General features: G+C 45.1%; 1 pseudogene; it reads left to right on the top strand.

Moving 5' to 3' along the window:
• LOC115572317 (potassium voltage-gated channel subfamily H member 6-like) overlaps window positions 1-18,034 on the top strand; it is a 105,353-nt pseudogene that overhangs the window by 3,998 nt on the left and 83,321 nt on the right.

The following is an 18,034-nucleotide window of genomic DNA, read 5'->3' as shown; positions in this document are numbered from 1 at the left end:
TCCCCAGAAACCTGTGGATGATGAATATGGCAGAAGACGGAAGACCTCAGTTCAACACAAAATGTATAAATGCCTTTGACCGGTGGAAGACCTTTTCATTCTTTTACATATTTTTTTGTTTTATGTCGTCCAATCGGAGGAGAGGTCGCAGGTTTTTGGGAGAAAACCTTCTGTGGAGTTTATTTTCTATAACTCAAATCTGATGTTAAGTAAAAAAGAAAATGTAAAAAAAAAGCTTGAAAAAAAAAAAAAAACGGAAACTCCTGCATGTATACTAAAAAAGTAACTGAACTAGTAACTGAATTACTCCACTATAAAAGTAACTAGTTACCAGAGAAAGTAACTATTGTGTTACTTTTTTTTTTTTAAGTTTAAATATGTCTAAGAATTTGGATATTTTTTTCTAAGCGGGTTTCACAAGCCAGTTGCAGGAGTAGCTGCTTCGACAGCTCCGTGTCCTTCTTTGTTAGCCACACCTGGCCTACTATCATCATCATTAGCAGTGTCAACAACGGTGTTTGTGGCCACTAGTTTTGTAGAAGCGTGTGCTGCTGAGAGATGCTTCATTAGATTAGAGTTGCTTACAACGGACGTGGCCAAACACTTCGCTCTGGGACATACTGTACACTTCACATGTACGTTCTTGCCTTTTACCTCAAGGAGATTAAAGTAGTGTCTGTAGTTTCACTTTAAAAAACGTCAACTTTCCCTACGGACTTGCCATTGTTATAGCTTAGCTCTGCTAGTTTGTGTGTGTGAGGCTGCTGTGTGCGTGTGTGGTTTGTGTGTAAACTGAACACTGCCTCTGTTTGGCTTAAAAACTCTTACTCTACCTTAGAGAGCCATTCATCATCACTTATGAGGTTGTCTTGACCCTCTCTCCTCCCTCCACCCTCCTGTGTCTGAGGGCCAAGTCGGATGACAACAGCTTCAATGAGTAGCTTCGGTTATATGGCGCCACATTTAATTGTCAGTAACTGTAACAGCGTTGTAACGATGGATATAGTCATTAGTTAGATTAGTTAGTAACGTTGTTTCTTTTAACGCCAGTTATTCCCATCACTGATGATTACTAAATTCTAAATTCTGTAGAGTCTTCATTTGATTTAGTATCCCTGATACAAAAGTGTAGATTTTGTAGGCCTGTACACATCTGTTAAAGGAAGCAATGGAAGAAGATTGAAAACAATTGGTTTTCACTAGGGCTGTTTTCGACTAAGGATTTTCATAGTCGAATCTGATTCGTCAGATTTTGCCGTAGTTGACTGATCGTCGAACCTTTTTTTTTTTTTTTTTTTAGAGAGCAGGCTCCAAAAACGCAGCCCTCCCGTTCTCATGTGGACGGCGAATCCACTTACTTTCCAAAACGATGATGCCATCGCCCCACCCCTCGACCTCTTGCCTCTGACCTCTGAACCCCGCGACGTCTCATAACAACAACAACAACAATGGCGGACTACATGCTCGTGTTCGTGCCGCAGAAGATATTGAGCTTTCTTACTTGACTTGAGTTGAGTGTGTGTCGCAGCAGCAGTTCGACCTCATTATCGGTCCACACAAATGATTCTGGTTTCCTTGCAGCGCGCAAGCTTTCTGCATGTCTTCTTCTCCATTTTTGGTGAATGTTAAGCGCCGCCTATAGGCCTGGAATATGAACTACAGCGTTTTCGGTCGTTATCAGTGGATCCGTGTGGACGCAAATATTCTTAAAACGATGACGAGGAAGATCATTTTCGCCCGTGTGGACGGGGCCTTAGTAGCCATTGTGAGCCAATAAATCCGTAAATGGTAACGGTCCTGTAGTGTGCTGCTCACCTCCACTCATTTGGATTGTGCAACTGCAGTGGGTGATTTATTAATATGTAGTAAGAAGCTAAGACTACCGTTTAAACGCACACATCATTTTGAACTCTTTATTAACAGAAAGTAGGCAGATTTTGTATCAAAATAGGCTTTTATATAACGAAAAAAAGACATTCTATGTAACAATTTATGCTCAGCAGCCGTGGGCACCCCCATATAGTCAGAATGGTACGGTCTTGTTTACATAACAACATTTTCGGACAATTAGACTAAGAGGTTCATAGTCGAATCAGACCTCTCCGAATCAAATCGTCGAATAGTCGACTATTGGAGGTCAGCCCTAGTTTTCACGCTAATATGCAAATAAACTTATTTAGAGCAGTTAAAGAGATGTCATGTGATTACAGGTGTGCAGCTTCGAACATAGCTCAGCCATATGCAAGGATCTACCCAATTTATAATGTGGATCTGATAAGACTCAGTCACTTTGCGTCTGTGTATGTATGTTGCTGTTTCATATTTGAGAATATAAAGGGTGCCATTTTAAAGATCCATTAATTTCATTCTGAAGTATCTCTGTGTGTGTGTGTGCATGCTGTGAATTTAAGCTTATGCTCTGTGTATGATTTGCATTTTGGGATTTTGTTTTTATATCTTCCTAATCCACTCTTTCTTCTCTGTCTTTTTCCTGCAAAGACCGAAAGTTTATCATCGCCAATGCACAGGTTGAGAACTGTGCCATCATCTTCTGTAATGACGCCTTCTGTGGGTTGTGTGGTTACACCCGGGCTGAGGTGATGCAGAAGCCCTGTACCTGTAGCTTCCTGTATGGACCTCACACCAAGAGACCAGCGGTGGCCCACATGGCTAAAGCTCTGCTGGGAGCAGAGGAGAGGAAGGTGGAGATTTCCCTCTACACTAAAGATGGTATGATTCTGTCAACTCTGATGTAGTTGTGTACCACCACCAAATGTACCATCATTTTAGATTCTATCATTTGCATCAGTTAAGGTAGGATATTTCTTATCTGAACATGCCTGTCAAAATTAATATAATAATATATATATAAAACATGTAAACAAATAGATATAAATAGATTTTTGATATCACCCCCACACATACTGTATAAACATATACTACAGATTAATTGTTAATAGTAAGATTATTTGTAGTAGAAAAAAACCTCAAAACTTAAAAGTTGACATGTAACATTTACATCACAAGCAACACAGCAAGCAGGATAGCATGTCAGCTGTTGTGAGGCTTTTACCTAGGGTGTGCTTTATTGTGATGAGTACCTCATCAGGCGCATTCTGAATCTCTGTATTTGCGTACTTTATGTAATTTATCTCTCTCTTCCCTAACTCTCACTTTGCCATGTTTAATGCGACTCCAGCCTTTTCTGCTTGCTCCAGTACAGCATGAACTCTCGTGTCATGTTGCTCCTTTGTGGTCCCCCAAATGAGGATATCAGCCATGTGGCAGACCACACCTTGCAGGCCTGCTGTAACCTCAGTCACCATCATGTTTTGAAAATGTTCTGGGGCAGAGGCGATATCAAAGGGCAAGCGATTAAAATGGTAGCACACAAATGGTGTGATGAAAGTGTTGAGGGGAGCAGAATCCTTGGACAGAGGTATTTGCCAAAAACCCATATTTGCATCTAACTTAGTGAAATACTGTGCACTCGTGAGCATTCCTAGGGTTTGGTCTACAGAGGGGAGGGTGTAGCTTCTCTGAAACACTGACTCATTTAGTGGTGTCATGTCCATGCAAATGCGGATGTTATCTGTGTCCTTTTTAGGGGCAGCCACTATGCCACAGCACCAGTCTGTTGGTTCTCCCACACGGCTGATGACCCCTAACCTCTCCATCCTCTCCAACTCTTTTTTTACTTTGTCCATTAGAGGCAACGGGACCCTTGGTGGCAATTTAAGAGAAAAGGGCTTGGCTTCGGGCTTGAGCTTAATGGTGTAGTGCTTCTGAACAAGCCCGAGTCCATCACAGAATTTAGAATTTGTCTGTTTGATTGTCTCTTGGCCTATGGTGTCAACTCTAGCTAGTAACTTGAGTCTCACAGAAGCTGGTCTCCTCAGTAGCGCTGCACATAGATTTCGCACAACATAGATTTTCTCTGTGGTGCTCCTCTCTCCATGATAGAGTCTCTATAGCTGACCCCAAAACTAGTACTTCACTAGTACTGGTTTTGAGCTTTTTAGAGTTATTTACCCCAGGAATTGTAGTAACATCAGCCTCAGAGTCTAGTTTGAATGTCACTTTACTGCCCCTTACATTAATGTCAGCTCTCCACGGTTCCTCTCCGGTATCTAACTCTCCCAGAAAAAGTCCATCCAGGTCCCCAGCAACTTCATCCACCATGCTGTTTGACCTGCAGCCTCTCCCATAATGTCCTTGTTTACCACAGTTATGGCATTCTACACTCCTAGCAAGGCACTGAGATGCTGAGTGTGCAGGTGTTTTGCCACATTTGGGACACGCCTTGTTTCTCACTTAATTTTACAATCAGCCTGTTGCCATTTAATTTCCTCTGATTGTCTAGCCATTATAACGGCTTTAGTGAGAGTGAGGTCTTTGTTAAGCTGCAACCTCTGACAGTGACGAATCTTTGAGACCCACTACTAGTCTGTCTCTTAAAAGTTCATCATGCAGTTCTCCATACTCAGAGTTCTCTGCCAGTGCGTATAGTGCTGTGATGAAGGAATCCACTGCTTCTGTAGACTGCTGCACTCTCTTGTTGAACTTAGCCCGCTTGTAGATCACATTTTTCTTAGAAATGAAATATGTGTCAAATCCTTTTCGAACTGCATCATATTGCTGACGCTGCTCGCTTGTTAGCTCGAGCCCTGTAGCACGTCATCAGCCTAGTCCCCCATGTAGTAGACCAGCTCATTATAATGTGAAACTATATGTGGCAATACCAGTTGAACTGCGAGTGGCAGATCTAACACCAACAACGCCACCTTAGGACTTGCACCTAAAGAGTACACTCCTTTAACTTTAATTTCTGTGAGGGTTGCCCAAAAACAACCCATACACAGGTTTGTACACAAGTGAATACAGGCACAGTGTAAAATAATTTAACAAACTTTATTACTCACAATAAAATTTCATTTCATTTATCAAGTTATGTCTCTAAAACATTTATATAGTTATTTTCTTTAATCTCTAACACATGTGATGTTCCACCTACACCAATACAGTGGTTCAGTTAGGAAGCCAAAGGGCAGACCACCACAGCTAGCTTTGGCAGAGGTCACTGCACTCAAATAAATCCAAAAAAAGAAACAAAACAATATATTTATTTACAAATCAACTGCAAGCTCAAAACGGAAGAAGAGAAACCATACAAGAGGTATAAATTTGGCAGGCCCTCCACTATAACTGCTGCAGTAACCCCTCCCACCCCTACTAACGTCTCACGATCTGATTGGGGCGGAGCACACTTGAACTCAACTACACTTTTTAAGAGAATGTCTAGACGACGACAACAGAACAACTGTTTCCTGTAGGCTAACCAGCAAGGCAAGGCAACAAGAAAGAAAAGGCAAGAAAACAGAGGCAAGGCAGCGCAAACAGCAGCCTCACACCAGACAAGCTTCAAAAAGAAACAAAGTCAACTGTTAGTGACAACACCTAACCACACTAGCAGACACAATAGCATTTAGCTTATAGCATTGGTTACCTGTGTCCCGCACACATCGGTGCTTGTAGCTGCTAGCGGCTACGGCGGCAGCAACAGCTAACCAGACAGGGACACACATACACACCATCTCGGCCCAACACGTCAACCTACAACAGAGGACCGTCAGCACAGCATTGTATTACATCTTCACATCACGAGACTGTGCTACATACCTGCAGAACGCACATGGCACATACACGCCTGAACACTACGGCGTGGCGGAGCTGCGAGCCGGCCGCACTCGCTTCGGCAGAGGAAAGAGAAAGACTAAACGACCGGGGGGGGGGGCACATTAGCGGGCGAGGACGCGGCTGCACTACAGGTGCCGGTAAGGGGCGTGTCACACACCTGCCGCGATCGCCATACCTGCTGCAAAATGAACAGACTGAGGGACACCAGAGAACTGAAATGCATAGACAATATAAACCATCCTGTTACATATACATAAATATAGCAACATAAATGATCACATTTTAACGATAAACTTTTCACATTGTAATGTGATTTTTTTTTTTACTTGTCTGGCAGCAATCCACCTCCATAAAAAAATAGAATACAGTAATCACAGCTGCAAAGAACTCCCAGAATGCTTTCAAGGGAGCTGATTGCTTGACAAGCTGCTGCTTTAGGAAACCATGTGCTAACTACTGTACAGTAGAACAGTAGGTCTATGATAGATTTGGAGAGGGAAAAAGAAAACTGGATGAGAGAATGGAATTAGTGTTAGAATGACAGGGAGGAAGAGTGTGGTGTGAGACAGAGTTACAGGCAGAGTGAGTCTGTGTGTGTGCCTGGGTGTGTGTGCGCTCGAGCGCGCGTGTGTGAGGGATGTGGGTAATCTTTCGAGTCTTTGCATTAATCTTTAATCCATTGGTTTATCATTTCTTTCGGTTTATATGGTTTTAATGCTCTTATAAAAACTATGATCCTTTTTCTCTCATTGTCCCGAAAGACAAACGTCCTTCACAATGGCCTCCAGAATAGATTAATCCAAGCTGTGGGGGAAATTAAATACATCACCATTCAACCTGGAAACAACAAAATAATTCTGCAAAATATGAATACATCAACTTCTTTGTAATGTCTGTCATACTGGATAAAAAAATAAAATAAAACATAAACAAATAAGAGCACAAATTCCATGCTTCCAGTAAATGTTCTCTGGCTACAAAGAGAGCCTATCTCAGCAGAAATTCAACATTGTTGTTCATTTGTCACAATTCCTAAAAAATATCTATGTTAATGTTTCCAGACAAGAGCCCTTAGTGGTAACATCACAGACTTTTGTCTGTCATTAGCAAGGGAGAACTGTGATGTTGTTGTTGTGTATTATATATGTTGTGGCATGTCATCAGAGTCACAATCAGCATTACTTGTCAAGTCTGTGTAGGCACACAAAGAATTTGCTTCTGATTGCCCTTAAACTGTAACAGAAATAGACATACTTTCAAAAAGGGAGAAGCTGTTATGTTGCCCTCCTAGAGCACATCAACAAAAAATAATAGAACAAGTGGGATACGAAGCTTATCATACCGTGAGGTTCAAACCGATGCACAAGACCAGACTGAGTGATTACGGGCTCTATCTTAACGATCTGAAACGCAAGTATCAAACGCAAATCGCAAGTAGCCTTGTTGGCAGATCTCAGGCGCTGTTGCTATTATGCTGGCGGGATAAATGACTCTTGCGCCCGACGCAAATCTAAAATGGGTTGGTCTGAAGTAGCTACATTACTCATAGGTGTGGTTTGGACGTAACGTGCAATAAACCAATCAGAGCGTCATCTCACATTCCCTTTAAAAGCAGGCGCGCTTGTTCCATGGTGGATTGCTATTATAATGGCGAATTTGCCAGGCGCATGCCAGGAGCGGTTTACAGCCGAGGAGACCGACGTTCTCGTCAGGGCTGTAAAAGACCGAGAAGTGGCATTGTATGGGGATGGGAGAAACCCATCCAAATTAGCTTTGGTTAAACGGGCGTGGGAGGAAATTGCCAAAATTGTTTCTATCGCCGGATGGCGATGTTGCTGTGGCCTCTCAGGCACATTGCCTCACGTCTCCAAACGCACCACCTGCTCCTGTTGTTCCCCTTCCTCCTCCCCCAACTCCATCTCTGTCCACCCGCTCCACTAGGAGCACATCGCGCATTGCCACTCCCGGACCCTCACGGCTACGGTGGGCGCGTCGCATGCCTATCAGAGGGAAAAAGAATTAGTTCTTCTGTTTAAATCTTTTCAACTTTTTTTGTATGGTTTGCAAAAATGGGAACTGCTTCCTTGTTGATGAGAAAAGCAAAGTGTATGCACGTTGAGCACACGCTACATTATGGCCAAGCATGCGCCCTAATAGCATCTGAATAAGCGCCACTGACTTTAGACTAGGTTTTTCCTTGTCTGTTGCGGAATTGTTTTCTGAAACAGCAAAATAGCACCAGTGAACGTTTGCGCCGGAACACGCCTCCTCTTTTCGCTGAACCGCCCCCGGGAGCGCAAATTCATCCCCTAATTTAAGGACGTGAGTCTGTGGAGGGAAAATTCCAATGTGCGTCGAATGCAAAATAGGAATTATACAAGCGCCAGTGTACATAGTCAATTGCGCTTAGTGCAAGATAGAGACCTACAAGTGAAACATAACACTTCAAAGTAAGTTCCCCCATGACTGACCTGACCTGCTCCAGCTCTGACCTGCGAGTCATGCCATAGAAGGTTTAGCATGCAGGCCCTGTCTAGGCCCACAGATGAAATCATAAACTGCTACACAATGCCAAATTGAGTGAATACATGGAACACTTTGTTACACTCCACTGATAGTATGATAGCTAGCTTATATGATTGCCCACAGCAGCACAATGTCTAGTTTGAATTTCCCCTGAAGTTAAATCCATCTCAACTTTTTTGCCGGCTGGGTTTTTCCCCGCACACTCTGCGGCCCACACCAAAGCAGCCTTAGCACACTACCAACATTCAAATGAATGGGAGGACTGCCCTTTTCGCTGAAACACCTGATACTGTCTTAATGAGGCTTAAGAACAAAGGTCAACGTCAGCATTCAAGTTTTATGTACTAAGGTGATCGGCTCCTATATATGCCACACACTCGCATGTGGTGCTGCGGCAGTTAGCCTCAGGGTGGTCCACTTGTGTTGAAGTGTCATTTAAAAGGACCAATGCAGTTTAACATACACTATATTGCCAAAAGTATTCGCTCACCTGTCTTGACTCGCATATGAACTTAAAGGGATATTCCGGTGTAAGTTTAATCCATGGTCTAACACACCATGAAACTGTGTTAGACTCCCTCTCGAGAGATCAAGTTAGCAGACCACTAATTTACAGAGATTTATCAACCTCAGAAACGACCGCATGACAACAATACACTGCAGTAAATGGATCCAAATATAAACCACCACCAAAAAGCCACAAATAATGCTCAGAACAGCATCAAACTATAGCAACAGTACAAATAGGGTCTCAGCACATAGTCCGGGGCATTAAAACTCCACTAGCTTAGCTGGATTTCTACTGAAAAGCTGACAAAATGTACCTCTCTTCTGCAGCAGCTTCCTGTTGACGGGAAGTCCCGACGACTTGATTACCAATTGCAGTAGAGTTCCACGGCTAATGGATGAAAATGTATGATCATGACCCCATGGAAAAGCAATCAAAGTTCATATGTGTCTTACCTGCCAGTTTATAACAGTTATTATCGAGAGCGGACAGGGGAAAGAACGGAATTGAGCATTTCTAACCGCACTCGGTAATCGTCGCGTCGGGACTTCCCTGAGCCGGAAGCTGATGGAGGAGAGTTGAAATCTGTTTTTAGCTTTCCAATAGAAATCCAGCTAAGCTAGCGGAGGTTAGATGCCCTGGACTATGTGCTGAGACACTATTTGTACTGTTGCTGACGTTTGGTGCTGTTCTGAGCATTATTTGTGGCTTTTTGGTGGCGGTTTATATTTGGATCCATTTACTGCAGTGTATTGTTTTCGTGCGGTCGTTTCTGAGGTTGATAAAACTCCGTAAATTAGCGGTCTGCTAACTTGATCTATCGAGAGGGAGTCTAACACAGGTGATTTAGACCATGGATTAAACTTACACCGGAATATCCCTTTAAGTGACAACCCATTCTTAATCCATAGGGTTTAATATGACGTCGGCTCACCCTTTGCAGCTATAACAGCTACAACTCTTCTGGGAAGGCTTTCCACAAGGTTCAGGAGTGTATTTATGGGAATTTTTGACCATTCTTCCAGAAGCACATTTGTGAGGTCACACACTGATGTTGGACGGGAAGGCCTGTCTCTCAGTCTCTGCTCTAATTCATCCCAAAGGTGCAGCTGCTCGGCCATGGAAACCCATTCCATGAAGCTCTCTACACACTGTTCTTGAGCTAATCTGAAGGCCACATGAAGTTTGGAGGTCTGTAGCAATTGACTCTGCAGAAAGTTGGCGACCTCTGTGCACTATGTGTCTCAGCATCCGCTGACCCCACTGCGTCATTTTACGTGGCCTACCACATTGTGGCTGAGATGCTGTCATTCCCAATTGCTTCTACTTTGTAATAATAATACCACTGACAGTTGACTGTGGAATATTTAGGAGACAGGAAATTTCACGCCTGGACTTTTTTACATGGCAGGATTCCTTAAAATGTAGATAGATTTACATACTTATTCCATCACTGAAGCTCATGTGAACACAAGGCCACTTTTTGATAATACTTGTAAATGAAAAGTATACCCTCTGTCTTTAAAAGAATATATTTTTTCCTCATCACATAGTTTGTTCAAAAAAAACAAAAAAAACTCACTCACAATGTTGAAAAACATAGTAAACCCAGTAGAAAACGTTAACTATAACAATTCCTATAGCAAACACAATGTCAATGTCCACAAAAGCATTTTTTTTCCCTGTAACAGATTACTTTTATGAAAAACTGACTAAATATAGGATTACTTGAATTGCAGAACTAATGCGTTATGCCAAGATAAAAAAGTACTCCAAAGGAAGTTACCCCCAACACTGACCATAAGCACTCATGTCACATTCTAGTGTTCATCAAATCACTCTGAAAGTGATCCTGATGATATATGGGTTTAAAGCTTGCAACTCTCCTCCAGAAAGGTAAAATGTCTTCAAGAAACTGAAACAAGTCCAGTTGCCTATGATACAGCACCTGTCGCTGTTGTTATAGTTGTAATGTGGACTTTGTCATCCACGTGTGTTAGTTAGATTTTAAAAACAATCTATTTATAGCGTGCATTGTTCAGAACTGAAGTCACAATGTCAAATTCTTTTACATATTCAGCGACACCAAGGCTGTGGGCACTAAATTGTGAATTATTTTTCATTGCTCTTACACTACATGCACTCGATGACCATATGTAGTATTTGTAGAAATTCTTAGCAGAATATTTTCTGTAAAATGAATAACTGTATCATCTTTATTTTGTTGTAAATGCCAGTATGATCAGCCAGTCATTGAGCCCTTTGTGTGTCTTCATTGGATCCAAAGTTGTACACCCTTAATCATATGTGGCTTTAACTAGCTACTGGTGTCACTGATGTGAATGTTTCTCAAATCCTCCACCTGCATTAAACTCAGACAGTTCCATGACAAAACAGTATGATCATTGGATTCTTCCCCATAATCAGCCATTAATCCAGATTTGTCTGGATTAAATCATAAAGTAGTCACTCCTGGTGGAAGTTATTTTTGTATTGAATTAGGTCAGTACAGCCCATGGTTTAGTGTCAGTGTTGGCTCATAGTTTCATGATTATCACATTGGAAGCATGCCTGGCTATGCGTGTGTGTGTGTGTGTGTGTGTGTGTGTGTGTGTGTGTGTGTGTGTGTGTATGCGTGTGTGTGTGTGTGTGTGTGTAATATCTTAACCAGTCATTTCTTATCTTTCCAGTCATTTCATTGTGATATCATTATTAGGGTAGAATAAGTTAAATGCAGTGACATTAATCCATCCTGGCTATTAATTTAGTCCCAACCCCAACCCCCCTCTCTTGTCTCTAACAAGCTGTTCATACAGACACCCAAAGGCTGCTGGACTGGATTCTGTCTTATCCATCTATTCAATTCTATTTTACTAGCTAGGACAATGACGTAGCAATATGTATTTCAAAGGTTAATGTGTATTCAGGATGTTTTTGATAAAGATGGCAGCTGAATGGTTGTAGAGAGGGAGGGTAAAGACAAAACATTTTTTTGTCTCTAGGCTGGTGTGGGATGATGTACAGCTGGTAAGGCAGAGAGACACTCAGTGTTCAAACGATAATCAAACTCCCATATAGTAATGGTGGATGGGCCACTTCAGTGCACCTAATCAAGCCACCTGTTATCCCCCTACATACACACAGCCAGTCTTTGTCCCTCAGTATGGTGTGCGTACATGCTCAAGAACCCACACCAAATTAACTGTTTGTTCATTGTACAATTAAACAATTGCACAGAATCTGAACTCCTGAACGCTGATTCTAACAGATCATTTATGGTGGCTCAATCTTCCTGCACCGGCAACAGTATTTCAGGATAGCCATAGTCAGCCAATCCTTCTTTACATGGTCCTTCCAGCCGGATGAGGGGCCCACCATAGAGTAATATGTTCAGGTCATCAGATCAGGAACCAGATGTGCGTGTCAGGAGGCAGTCATCCCTCCCCTCACATCAAAAGGCCCCCGAACTAAGCATGCTACAAGCCAGATCACAGCAAGGGTCATCATGCCTACAGAGTGAGGAGGAGGAAGAAAATTCTCCATCACACAGCCAGGAGGGTGACCAGGAAGCACTGTGGTTGGTTAAGGATCAGTGGACTATCTCTGAAGATGATTTGGGCAGAGAGAACCAAAAACTGAGAGCAGAGCAAGAGGAACTGCTCACATCGATGGAGGGGTTGAAACTGGAGAATGAGACACTTCGTTTGCAGAGGAAGAGGAGCGAGCTGAGAATGGAGCAGCTCCACTGCAAGAGTGTGTTTGAGACAGACCAGCTGCGTAAGCAGATAAAGCAGCTAGGAGCTGCTATTCAGAAAACCAGCTCACCTCCCCCCAGTAAACAACCAATTTGGATCAACAGCAGCAGCAGACAGCATGATCAGGAGGTGATGTGTATCAGGCTGCCTCATCACCCTATGACCACTCTCCATGCGAGGAATACCACGTCCGTCACCCTTCACGCAAGTACGACTATGCAGGTGATAGAGACAATTTACCTGAGCACTACTATGTGACACCCAGGACGAGTATGCAGAGAGGCACCGCCCGACAGAACGAGATTATTCGTCCACATGGCGTGACTTTACCCCAGATCACCGTCACTCCCAGCACCGAACGCTAAGCCCAGTAGGTGGACAGGAGCGGATCTACAGGGGACCCACGCCTACTGTGCCAGATATGACTCACCCCAGTCCAAGACAGTTCTCTCGCCTGCGGATAGCCCTTGAAAACCTTCTACCCCACAATGCATCTGAAAGATTCAAATATCAAATCCTTGTTGATCATCTTAATCAGAAGAGGCCCTACTGATTGCAGACTCCTGTTGCCACTCCAGGTATCCATTCACAGATACAATGGCCGCGCTCAACCAGCAATATGGGCAACCACACCAGTTGGCTCTACAGCGGATAGCGGAGATGATGGATGGCCCCAGTGTTGCAAGTGGTGACTGGAAAGCTTTCAGGATGTTTGCTCTGTGGGTGCATTCCCTGGTGAGTATGTTGGAGCAACTAGGAAGGAAGGGCAACGTTGAGCTAGAATGTTCCTCCCACGTGTCCAGATTGCTCAGCAAACTACCTCATGACCTGCGATCAAGCTTTCGCCGATTCATACACCCCCACAGAGTGCCCATCCCTACTCTCCTTGACTTTGCTGACTGGTTGGTCGAAATCCAAGTTCAGTAGAACAACCTTGACAGCAGAGGACAGAGAGAGCCTAGAGCGGCAAAGGTGAAGGAGCAGAGGAAGAGCTGGATACCAACCTCTAAGCCCTCCACAGTCCTGCTAAACACAGAGAACACCTCCTCCAGTGAACCGGTTAAAGCTCCAGACACCACACAGAGGGTAAAGAAATACTGTCCCTTCTGTGACAATGATAAACTTTCATTGAACAACTGCTCCAACTTCAAACTGCTCAGCCCAACACAGAAACAGACTTGGATAAAAAGTAACAACAGATGCTGGCGCTGTGAGAGAGGTCACCGAATGTAACCTGAAAATGGCCTGCAAAACATGTAACCGTCGATACCTGCTTGTCCTACATGACATAAACGATAAGGCCCAAGAGAAGACAGAGAAGGGGGAATGGAGATTCCAGATGGTGCCTTCAAAGACCTCTGTACTCAACCTAACAGAAGAAATCTTATACATTGACAGGCCTCCAGAGGGGCGCAAAGTGTTGCTGAAAGTCTGCAAAGTGATACTGAGGAATGGAACAAGGGCCCTTGAGACATTTGCCATCTTGGATGATGGCTCAGAACGTAACATTCTCCTCCATCCAGCAGCCCAGCAACTGGGCCTACAAGGTGAGCCTGAATATCTCCCAATCAGAACAATCAGGCACGAGTCTCAAGTACTACAAGGTGCTATGGTGTCCTTCACAATCGCCTCTGCAGCTGAACCACACAGAGTATTCCAGATTAAAGGAGCCTTCACAGCCAAGCAACTGGGATTGGCAGAGCACACACAGCCGGTGGAGACGCTCCAGGAAAGATACAGGCACCTGAAAGATTTGCCACTACTGCCCTTTAAAGGAGCCTGCCCTGCCCTACTCATTGGTTCTGACCACCCCCACTTAATCACCCCAGTGGAACCAGTGCGCCTAGGGCCACCAGGAGGACCAGCAGCTATCCGGACTCGCCTAGGCTGGACGCTACAGGGCCCAGCACATGGCCTAAGGCAGCACCTCTCTGAGCAGCAGTGTTATTTCATAGCCACCCTACCCCCACCAGATTACCTCTATCAGTAGGTAGAGAGGCTATGGCAAATGGACGTCTTGCCCTGGCATAGTGAAAAGGCCAGCACCCGTTCACGGCAAGACAAAGAGGCTATACATCTCCTCGAGACCAAAACAAAGACTGTGGAAGTGGATGGAGTCCAGCGATATGCCACACCCCTTCTACGGACACAAAACATCCCAAAGCTACAGGCCCCAAAGGAGGCAGTGCTTCCCCAACTGCGCAACACAGAGAAAAGGCTGAGCAGGGACCCAGATCAAGCAGCGGCCTACAAAGCTGAAATTCAAAGACTGGAGGAGGCAGGTTATGTGGTTAAACTGGGGCCAAGCAGTGAACTCACACCCATAAGTTGGTATATATCACACCCATAAGTTGGTATATACCACACCACATGGTCCAGCATAATGGAAAGAACCGAGTAGTCTTCAACTGTTCCTTCCAATTCAGAGGTGAGAGCCTGAACCAACACCTGCTACCTGGGCCGACTTTGGGACCCTCTCTCCTGGCAGTGCTGCTGAGATTTAGAGAACATTCGGAGGCCATCAGCAGCGCTATTCGTGGCATGTTCCAACAGGTGCGTCTCCTCCCAGAAGACAGACCACTCCTCCGCTTCCTGTGGAGGAACCTGCAAAGAGATAAACCTCCAGCAATGTACGAATGGAGAGTACTCCCATTTGGTACAACCAGCAGTCCCTGCTGTGCAACGTATGCCCTACAAAAGCACATTATGGATAACAGCCAACCCGGTGAGACCATAAGGGCAGCAATTTTGAAAGGCTTTTATGTAGACAGCTGTCTACTTAGTTTGACTTCAGAAGAGGCAGCGAGGGCACTTGTTGACCAACTACAGCAGGTACTAGCTGAAGGGGGCTTCGAGCTGCGGCAGTGGTCAAGTAACCGGCCTACAGTCATCTCCCACCTACCATCAGAGGCCTGGTCAGACAGTGCGGAGTGGTGGATCGCACAGGGCCAGCACAACACCAAAGAATCTGCCCTTGGACTGCATTGGCACTGCCAATCAGACACCCTCTCCTACAAACACCGTCCTTTTAGCTACTCAGAGACCACCATGCGTACAATATACAAAGTCCTCGCTAGCCAGTATGACCCCCTTGGATTTCTGGTACCATACACTACCAGAGCCAAGATTGTGGTGCAGCTGCTGTGGGATAAGAAGCGAGACTGGGACGACCCATCCCTGCCGCAAGAACTGCTTGACAGGTGGAAGGAGTGGGAGAATGAGCTCCCCACCCTGAAGAGCATCAGACTACCCCGGTGCTACACCAGCCCTGACATGGACTCCCCAAGTCATCAGAGGGAGGTGCATGTTTTCTGTGATGCCTCAGAGTGGGCATATGGCTCAGTGGCGTCTCTCCGGACGGAGAGTCCCAGCGGAGAAGTGGAGGTTTCATTCCTCACAGCCTGTTCCAGGGTAGCCCCAAAGAAGCAACAATCTATCCCTCGCCTGGAGCTATGTGCAGCGCTAACAGGAGCACAGTTGGCTAAAGTGTTACATGCGGAGTTGACCCTTCCCATTCATCACTTCACACTCTGGACAGACTCCACCACTGTGCTCAGCTGACTACAATCAGACTCCTGCAGATTCAAAGTGTTCGTTGGCACCCGTGTTGCTGAGATTCAGGATCTTACTGACAGGGAGTCATGGTGCTACGAGGACTCAGCCCGTAACCCTACTAACGACATCACAAGGGGGATGCCACTCTCAGCACTAACCCCACAGAGCCAGTGGAGTCAAGGTCCATCTTTCCTCAAGGATAATTTGGACAAGTGGCCGGAAGCACCACAACCACAACCAGCTCCCACTGATGGTGAGGAAAGGAAAGCAGCCTTTTGTAGTCTCACCACAGTACCCTCAAGTCCACTAGTGCCTGATGTCAAACAGTTTAAAGCCTACGATGATCTGATTGAAACCACTGCTAAGGCCCTGCACGGGGCAGCAAAACCACCACTCACGGCGGATGATTACCGTGCAGCAGAAGACATCCTCTTACAGCAGGTGCAACAGGATTGCTTCTCAGTAGACCTCCAACAGCTAAGGGCAAGTAAACCGTCAAGCAGCAGTCGTCTTCTCACCCTGTCTCCAGTGCTAGATGACGGTGCACAGTTGATTCGTGTGGGTGGCCATCTACGCCACACCCCCTTCCTTGACACAGAGACGATTCATCCTGTGGTGCTTGACCCCAAGCACAAAATCACCCGGTTAATCATCCAAGCCTTCAACCAGCAACTAAACCATCCAGGTGCAGAGCGTGTATTTGCTGAAATACGGCGGAGATACTGGGTTCTTCGGGGACGTGAGGCTGTCAAACACCACCAACGACAATGCACAGAGTGCAGGAAATGGCAGACCTGCCTGCTGCTAGACTCCGGCTATTTAAGCCAACTTTCTACTCAACAGGGGTCGATTGTTTTGGTCCTTACAGTATCAAAGTAGGAAGAAGAAATGAGAAGAGATGGGGAATTATATTAAAATGTCTGACAACACGAGCCGTGCACCTCGATCTCCTCTCCAGCACTGATACTGACTCTTTCCTCATGGCGCTGCGTCGATTTGTAGCTCGCCGAGGCAAGCCATTTGAACTCCGCACTAATTTCAAAGGAGGAGAGAGAGACTAAAAGGAGACCTTTGCTTCCCTCCAGCCAGAGCTTCAAATCGAGCTTGCCCCGCAGCAAATCAGATATTCCTTCAACCCACCAAACGCACCTCACTTTGGTGGCTGCTGGGAGAGAGAGATCAGATCACTCAAACAAGCCCTCCAAGTCACACTTGGAATCCAGAGTGTCAGTGAAGAGGTCTTGAGGACTGTACTCATTGAAGTGGAGGAAATTCTCAACTCCAAGCCATTAGGATGTGTTTCCTCATATGTTGCTGACCCTGACCCGGTCACTCCTAACACCTTGCTTATGGGGCGCCCCGATGCATCCCTGCCACAAGTGGTGTACCCACAATCAGAGATCCTCAGCAGGAGGAGATGGCGGCACAGTCAGCTACTTGCAGACCATTTCTGGAAGCACTTTATCAAGTATTATCTTCCTGGTCTGCAAGCTCGGCAAAAGTGGTACTATGACACATCAAGTATCCAAGTTGGCACCACAGTGATGGTAGTTGATCACCAACTACCTCGGGCATTATGGCCCGTGGGGAGAGTTACTCAGACTCTACCCGGGACTGACAGCAAAGTAAGGACTGTCCAGGTCAAGGTTGGTGACCGTACCTACACCCGCCCGGTTGCCCATCTTATCCGTCTTCCTGCCCTGCCCGACTAAGTAGCACTTAAGTTATGACATTACTTATGTTTGCTCTCATTTTCCTGTGATGAATGACTGGAACACAAACTATTCATGAACTTTGGTTTAATCATGAATTTACTATAGGTCTTCTGAAAATGTGACCATATTTCCCTGATCAAAAATACACATACAGTAACTTCACAACAATCACTTCTGGTGATTACAGAAAGTTGTGTGAATCTAATGTTCTTTGTACCATGGCCTCTTAACTTGGTCTGAGTGATTCTGATTGATACCAGCTGCTGACTTTTCTGGGC

This window comes from Sparus aurata, chromosome 21, assembly GCF_900880675.1.
Source record: "Sparus aurata chromosome 21, fSpaAur1.1, whole genome shotgun sequence".
NCBI lineage: Eukaryota > Metazoa > Chordata > Actinopteri > Spariformes > Sparidae > Sparus > Sparus aurata.
The sequence above is the reverse complement of the archived record's forward strand: the minus strand, read 5'-3'. Positions and strand labels throughout refer to the sequence as shown.